Below are 8473 nucleotides of genomic sequence, written 5' to 3'. Positions count from 1 at the left end.
CAGTCTTCATTGCCTCAGCCCAAAAACCACCAGAAAGACTTGCATTGGAAAGCATGCATTGCAACCTTTCTTGAATGGTACGGTTCATCTTTTCTGCAACTGGATTTTGCTCTGGAGTACAAGGGGATGTGAGCTCCCTCTTAATCCCACGTGTATCCCAGAAATGCTGAAAGTCATGAGAGAGATACTCTCCACCATTGTCAGTCCGTAGGCATTTAAGCGTTCTACCTGACTGATTCTTAACCAAGGCCAGCCATTTCTGAAATACCTGGAACTGGTGGAATTAACATAAGGTCGAAGGGGTCGGGTTCCGAGGATTTCGATTTCTAGAGGTTTCGTGGGGTGAGTATATATAGGGGAGGGAGCAGGGGTGAGGTAGTCAAGGAGAGAGGCCGAGTGAGAGGTGGAGGTAGAGGCGCAGGGAGGTAGGAGGGAGGGTGAGGGCAAGGAGCTAGGGAGAGGCATGGTGAAGGGGGGTTGAGAGTAAGTCTAATTAGATTAATTGAATTAATTAGCTTATGTTAATTGAGATTGAGGGGAGAGGTGATACACTAATTAATAGCATTGTTTATTTATTTTAACAAGGTGAATTACATTCAATGGGCCTGTCTTGTAAGCAATTTTGAATTGAATGTGGTTGATTTTTGGATGTGGAGTGGAAAAAGAGGGAGAGAGAGAGAGAGAGAGAGAGAGCGCACTACGAGGATAGTATGGAGGACTCGAGTGAAAGTGGAGAAAAGTAAGGTGTTGTGAGGAAAGTATGAAAGACTCGAGTGAAACTAGAGAAGAGTAAGCTTTAGAATGAAAGCTACTTTCCATTCTAAATCCCAATTTCATTACTAAGACCTATCCTTGGAGAGAGAGAGAGAGAGAGAGAGCGCACTACGAGGATAGTATGGAGGACTCGAGTGAAAGTGGAGAAAAGTAAGGTGTTGTGAGGAAAGTATGAAAGACTCGAGTGAAACTAGAGAAGAGTAAGCTTTAGAATGAAAGCTACTTTCCATTCTAAATCCCAATTTCATTACTAAGACCTATCCTTTCAGGCCAACAAGTTGAACAAGTTCAAGTGGCCTCCGTGAAAACAGAGAGAGATGTGGAAGCTGAGATCTCAACTCGAGTTGCATAGGAAAGAGAGAGATGTGGAGTTGCATTGGAAAGAGAGAGATGTGACAGATTATAAACTAGGAAAGAGAGAGAGAAATGTGGAAGATCTTCTTGAAAACTAGTTTGATTACCTATTTTAGGACACTATTCATGACAGAGAGAATTACAGAACACTATTAGATTGCATTATGTCCCCAATAGGGTGTGCAAGAACTCTCCTTCCACACAGCTTTACGTCCCTCCATCAAGGCGGACCTCACCTCAAGCCCCATTTGCGGATAAGATCAGCAACCACGGAGCGGGACTGCAATGAGGATTGATACATGGTTCTGGCCGCTAATCTGTTCTGCCTATTACCCACTGCGCAATTTGTTGATGAGGCCACGGGAAGGCCAAGACTCGGGATGCGGTCCAGAATTGCTTGGGCGAGGTCAGTTTCTCCATCGGTTATTCTGAATTTCATCCGAAGTTGTTCCAGCGACAGCCAGTCAGCTGCACTAGGATTCCATTGTCGACCCTGCACTTCATCCCCTTTTTGAATAAACTGCGAGCCCTCGTAAGATGAAAGGTCGCTAGGGAAGGTCCGGCTCTGGCTCTCTGAGCAGAAGATTAACGAACAACTGTTCTCCCTTCAGATGATAGCTTGCCTGGCGGTCGATTGAGACTATCCTCGCATCACCTCCCGTGTAACGAAGCTTTCCATTGACGGGTTTGGACCAGATGGGAAGGGGGAAGAAGAAGACGAAGACACTTTCGGAGATCTAAGAACAAGCACAAGCAAGACGATGGAGAAGCCGGAATTTATGGCTTGGGTTAAAGAAGAAAAGCTTCTTTGTTATGTCGCCAACCCTGAAGAGCCTCCAAACAGAGTGCTGAAGTTGCGTGGTGGCCCGATATTTCAGAGTTTGTTGGGTCGGCACTCAGATTTGACGAGTTTCTGTGGGTTGATGAGCCATCTGCTAAACACGAACAGTTGAGGGCTGCGCTGTTGCAGAAAGGCCAGAAGCTCCGCTCATTTCTTCAAGAAGTGCAGCAGCCAACTGAACAAGGGCCACGACCTGTAGCACACAGCCAGCAATGGCAAGCAGAAGAAAAACGGGAAGAGTTTGAGATAGGGGCAGAACTGCACCAGGCAACAACAATGGAAGTTCGGTACAGAGATCTTAGGAAAGAAGTATACATGATGAGGAAGGCGAAGACCACCTTAGGCAAGCAGCTCTTCATTGAGTAAGTGAAGGGTGAGAGTTTGATTTGTTTCATTTCTGCAGCCTACAACACAGCTTATCCTGAGCGGCAGTTGCCCTCATCAGGGGACGTCCCTCAAATCTGGTTCCCTAAAGTCCATCCTGAGGATTGCAAAGAATTTGTATTCAAGGAGGTGGTTTTTGTGGATGAGTGGACAGACAGATATAAATGCTTCTTGGAAACCTCGGCAGAAGCAATCAAAGGGGCACTGAAAAGCCAGGAAGAGGTGTTAAAAGGGCCAAAACTGCACGAGGAAACAACAGCAGAAGCGGAAGTTCAGTACAGAGATCTTAGGAAAGAAATATATACGATGCAGAAGACCCAGATTCTCACCTTAGGCAAGCAGCAGTTCATTCAGTTGGTGCAGGCTGAGAACTTGTTGTGTTTCAATGCTGCAGCTTACAACAAAGTGTATCCTGAGCGGGGGAGGGGACGTCCCTGATATCTGTTCCCCTGTTTGCAACCTGAAGATTGCAAAGATTTCATATTCAGAGATGTGGTTTTTGTAGATGAATGTTCCGAAAGTTATAAATGCCTTATAGAAACTTGGTTGGGGAGGAAAAGTAAGGCAGCAGAAGCAATCAAACAACAGTGGAAAGTGGCAATAAAAAAACTCTCTGAGTTTGCAGCCCAAGTAAAAGCAAAGACTGAGGATGTACTTCTGGAAGACAGCAAGGACAAATGGAAGCATGTTATAAGAGGGAAAGGTTCCAGGAAGACTACGAAGGAGCTCATCATCATGATGATGCCAAGGATAGAGGACATCGACGAAAGGCTCTAAAATGTCCAGAAGGAATCAGGCAGTGTAAACAAAACTCTGGAAAGTCTTCAGGCAGACACATCAGTCATCGCGGATAGGGCATGCGGCGTGAGCTTGACCCTATTTGTGGAGCAGACATACCCGGGTTGTCATGTGCTCCAACCCATTTCCAAGATGAAGATACTGTACCTCGCAAAGTCATCATTAGAGACCTTGGCTTCCCGTTGCGGGAAGCTCAAGGACAAGGAGGTGGTGGCACGCACACGACCAGCTGAAGCTGAGGTCGATGTGTTTGTAAGGGCCACCCTCCCGACAGGAGTCCCTGTCCCAAGGGGATTCACACACTTCGCGGTCGGAGAGGTGACGTGAAGTGTGTTGTGTCGAGAGGCCAGCGACTATCAGCACCCACCTCCCGGACATTTGTCTTTGACAAGGAGCAGCAAACTGCTCTACAAATTAATCCAATTGGAGCGTGACATCTGCGCTGCTCTCCAACACCTCAGTCTGTCTTTACAGACTGCTGTGTATCATCTCCCCTTCGTTTCATGTACTCCTAAAGCCTCCTTCAGGGAGTGCCCTGAAGGGTTGGAGAGTCTTATCCATCTACATGGGCAACACCACGTGTGGTTGATGGACAGATAGGATGATACTCACCAATTTTGTATCTCTTGGAAGCTTTTCCTTTCCTTACAGCGTGGCTTTTGCCTATCCTATGCCTTCCTTTCAAGTTTGTTATACGGGTCATGCCTGCAATCGAAACTGTAATCAAAAGAAGTGGCCAAACACGTTCTCAGTTATTGTTGTTGCTCTTGCAGCTTATCTGTTAGTTGTAATCGTAGTTCAGAATTGCGTATTTGTAGGAAGATTATGGAAGATCACAATTTTTGTGGCAATCATGGTCATTCTCATCGTCCCTATATGGAGCTTGATTTTAGATTGCACACTAGCGAATCGAATCCCGTATTATATAAAAACCATTGAGGAGGAAGCTCTGCTTCCATACAAAGGATATAGAAGACATTCACACATCACAGCAAATAGACGCACAACACGAACAGAGAACATCATCTGGTCTGCCTTTTGATTAGCCTTCTCCTTTAGTGCTAGCCTTCATCATGGCTGAGTCTGCCCTTCACCTCCGGAGTGCCAACAGAAACTCAGTATGAAGACTTTGTATAAATGGATGCTCAAGTATGTGTGGGTGTGTGGATTTGTATGTGTGAGAGCATATTTTTATACTATGGTCTACACCCACTGTTGGGCGCTGATGACGTCAGTGGGGATGTCATAGTAACTAGTCCCTGCTATGCATGATGGAGTTTATGATTTTCAACCTTGTGAGTGACTATCATGAGATTGAAACTGCACTATGTTGTGTTTTTAGAGGATGAGTTTGGGAATGTTCCTAGATTCATCTAGGTATATAACATCATCTGGTCTATCTGGAGTTGGGACTGCCAATCATCCTTCAAGGGGAGAAGCAATGTGCTCTTTAGATTTCTGGCTTCTTTTCTTTGCCTCAGCTTGTGGCATGACAACAATCAATAACATGATTCAACTAGGTTCTTCTCTATATTATACCAAGACTGAAATTAGTACTCTTGTTTCATTATGGAGCATTTGGGAATTTTTATGGAGATTTGGTGAGGATACATATCAGAGATGTTTTTTCAATCTACAGGCATCGTAAGGCCACTATTCATGGTAACCACACTTGCTGTCATGGCCATCGGGCATATTTTCATACAGGTTCTTTATACATTGGGCCAATACTAGTTGGGATATCTTATGGAGCCCAGTGGTCATTAAGGTCCTTAATTGCATCAGAACCTTTTGGTCTGACAAGGTTTGGTACAGTTTTCAACACCTAGCCCTTTGAGCTCCTACATATTATCCATGGGATACTTATACGATATGGAAACCGCGAAAATAACCTTCATCTGGCCCCTTTCTTTGCAGCCATCTCTTCTTTCTGACTCCTATGCAATGCTGCACATTGTGTTTGATTGAGGTTATCATCATGGCTGCAGTTTGTATGGCTAGAGTTTTTTATAAGGAGAAGAAATTGCAGTTTGAAATAGCTAGACACGGTTGAACCCTGTATACAAAATTCGTTCTGGTCAGAGAGAGGCAGCGCAATGTGGAGGATTGGTTAGGACACAAATGGTCTGAGGCCTACTTATATAAAGCTAGTTTACCGGCCTACTATCAATGTGTATCTGATTATCCCTTAGCCTCTGTTTTGGAAAAACATCTCATGGATAGTATGAATACTGTTTTCTTATCTAAGTAAAGCGTTGGGTTTCATGTTCATCCAAAGGCACTAACAATTAGGTGTAACAATGCAACTGTTGCCTCTGCATGCAATGTTGTGGTTGTGCAGTTTGTTCCCTTTTGAGTATGCACTCTATCATTATAAGAGTAAATATGGTGGAAACATTCTGCATATGTGTCTTCAAGCTCTGAAACTAAGTAATTTATTGGAGAATTCGCTTCAGACTGTGAATGCTTATGGTCTATCACAGTTATGTTTGGCATCTTGCAGTTTATAATTTTGTAAAGTGACACTCGACTACTCTGAGAAAACAAAATCAAATTCATGAGCAAGGCTCAAACAGCGTGTCTCAGTATATACCTAATGAGGGAAGGTAAAACTCAACCTGATCATGGAAAATCAAGAGCATACATCATGTGTGGGATGAACTAGACCTGGTGGAGCAGCAGCCATTGGATGAAAAACCAAGAAAATATTTCAACATCGAAGTGTTCCAGAGGACTATGACCAGGGAGTTACTGGAGCATCATCATCGACGTGTGGCATTGGGCCAAGATGTGTCAGTGAGAGGGGGTGTTGGAATGGTCACCTTCCCATCTATTAGCCCCCATATGAGGAGAGCATGGGGGAGGTAGACCAGAGGATATTGGGGATGCCACACGGGCCACACACAGCAAAAGGTAAAGGCTGCCACATGGGCAGCACACATGGCCAATGGGGTAGCAAGAAGTGTACCTGGCAAGTCGTGGAGCTCCTAATGTACAGGGCAGACACATGGACATCAGGGACCTGCAGCAGCAGCCTGATTGCACAGGGATTTCCAGCAAGGACAGACGGCACTTCAGTACGAAGAAGGTATGGGATGCATACGTGGCTGTACGGGGCTGGTAATGGCCTGCCAGGAGGCAAGGATGCTGCAGCAGGAAGGCGCCTGCATGAAGAAAGATGTGGGGCAGATGGCAGAGGCTATGGGTAGGTGTGAGGTCTGCAAAAGGCCCTGTATCTAGGGCAGTAGGGCCCTGGCCAATGGTGCAATGCCACGTTGCAGGTCGGCCCTGCAAATGGCCATGAAGGGGCCTAGTTTTGTGAGCCCATGTGGAGGGCTGCTGGAGTCGGCCAGTGGCCTCAGGCCTCATTTCATATCCAGCTATACAGCAAGAGATGGAGGAGTCAGGAGCAGCCAGAAGCCGCTCCCTTGGGCCTCACACTGGGGGTGAAGGAGAATGGAAGGTGTGTTGTAGACTGAGTTCCTTAGAGGCTGGACCTTTGCTGTCTTCTAGGGCAGTGAGGTGTTGTGATTATCTTCTGGAGCAGCAGTTAAGGAATTCTTGGACCTACTCCTAGGAAGTGAAGAAGACCTATTGAGAGGTGCAGACTGAGCTTGCAAGGTGCTGCCCACCTAGGCTGATTCACATGCAGTAAGGTGGAGAAGAACACTCCAGACAGAGAGTCTACATTTGCTCGAGGTGGAGCTTGCGGGCTCAGATATCTAGAAGTGCTTGACATCTAGTAGGAGAACCTTTTGGTATTGTATCCTGTCCTACTTTGTGGACGAACGGAAATATAAAGTGTTGCTTTTATATTTGTCTTTGAGCATTGTCTATTTACTGGCTTGCACATCTATGCACATTAAGTTACGAAGTTTGTGATTCCACACCCCAAACCACACTGTGTGAGCTCTTGGGCAATACTATCAGTCTTCCGCTGTGCGTACCCTCTGTTGGGTCATTTCTAACATGCTATAAGAGCCCAATTAGGAGGCTCATAGGTGTGGGAGCCTGATTCAAAAGCTCTCGGGAATCAACTTTCACCACTGGAGGACAGTACCCTTGCGAGAAGAAGGGTGACTGAGGTTTAGTCAAGTGCGTTTAAAGTTGGTGGTCCAGGTTACTTGGAGATGTTTTGTTGCGGATCTTGCCAAAGGACGGGTTGAAACAGACCCTCGGAGCATGGTGCCTGGAATACTCCAAGTTGTTCACTCATTATGAGGGGGACAACTGGAAGATCGTGACGGTTGGATTGCTCGAGTTTGAAGGCGGGAGCATGAAAGGAGGTGGTGCCAGGAGGTGCTAACAAAGATGGACCTGTGTACCAGGATGAGGTACGGAAGTCGAACCAGACCTGGTGGAGGAGGAGCCACTGGATGAAAAACCAGGAAAATATTTTGACATCGAAGTGTTCCATAGGACTACGACCAGGGAGTTACAGGTGTTGGAATTATAGATATAATTTAGCAGTGACCAATGTAATATAATAAGTTAGTTAGGGGCACTTTTCCCTCATTTAGAGGTTTTTCCCCCTAACTGCAGTTAGTTCACTAACTATGGTTAGTGACTACTAAGGTTTTGTCACTATGACAAAACCTTATCAACTCCACTTTGTGTTGTACTCTTTTACACTCTATTTTGCAACTACAGCTTCCAAGCTTTCGACTCTCTCACTCTCTCTAGCTCTCACTCTCTCTAGCTCTCACTATCTCCATCTCCTTCATTTGGTATCAGAGCAGGTCCAAGAGCCTGGTGCTCCTTGCTCCCTCTAGTTCCAACCTCAGCCTCGACTTTCTGCCTGCGCCAATCTGTCCGTACACTCCGTACGACTGTACGGAATTCTGACGCCGTACGATTTCGCCTGTCGTACAGCTCCGAGCTTCCGTACATCGACGTACAAATCCGTACCGTCGTCCGTGAAGTGCCGTACACCGTACGCCGTCGTACATACCTGTTCACCGTACCTGCGCGCCGTACAATATACGTACCTGTTTGTCGTGCAGCTCCCGTATCTGCTCACCGTACCTGCGCAGGAAGCCGTACAAGTCGACCGTACAGCTCTTGCTTCCCGTACTGTACGGCCTGTTCCGTACTTTCCGTATAGTACGTCCAATCAGTACTGACCGTACAGTTTGGACTTACCATCTGTACTTGCAGATATAGACCGGTTGTTATCAACCTCGGGTATTCTTTGACAGGCTTCTCTTGCAGAAAAATACAGTTTGGTGCAGTTGTTTTGGAGTACATTTGGGGCATTTTTGCATATTGCAGCCATTGCAATCATTGTGCAATTTTGGAGCTACATCTGGAGAAAAATTGGAA

General features: G+C 46.0%; 1 pseudogene; it reads left to right on the top strand.

Moving 5' to 3' along the window:
• Positions 1 to 1263: 1263 nt before the first annotated feature.
• Positions 1264 to 5119, top strand: LOC147903257 (uncharacterized; annotated as a pseudogene).
• Positions 5120 to 8473: the final 3354 nt, after the last annotated feature.

This window comes from Dipteris shenzhenensis, chromosome 3 (genome assembly GCF_047967505.1).
Source record: "Dipteris shenzhenensis isolate YYH24624 ecotype China chromosome 3, Dip_SZ_1.0, whole genome shotgun sequence".
NCBI classification, from domain to species: domain Eukaryota; kingdom Viridiplantae; phylum Streptophyta; class Polypodiopsida; order Gleicheniales; family Dipteridaceae; genus Dipteris; species Dipteris shenzhenensis.
Note: the sequence above shows the minus strand (reverse complement) of the source record. Positions and strands in the feature narration are given on the sequence as shown.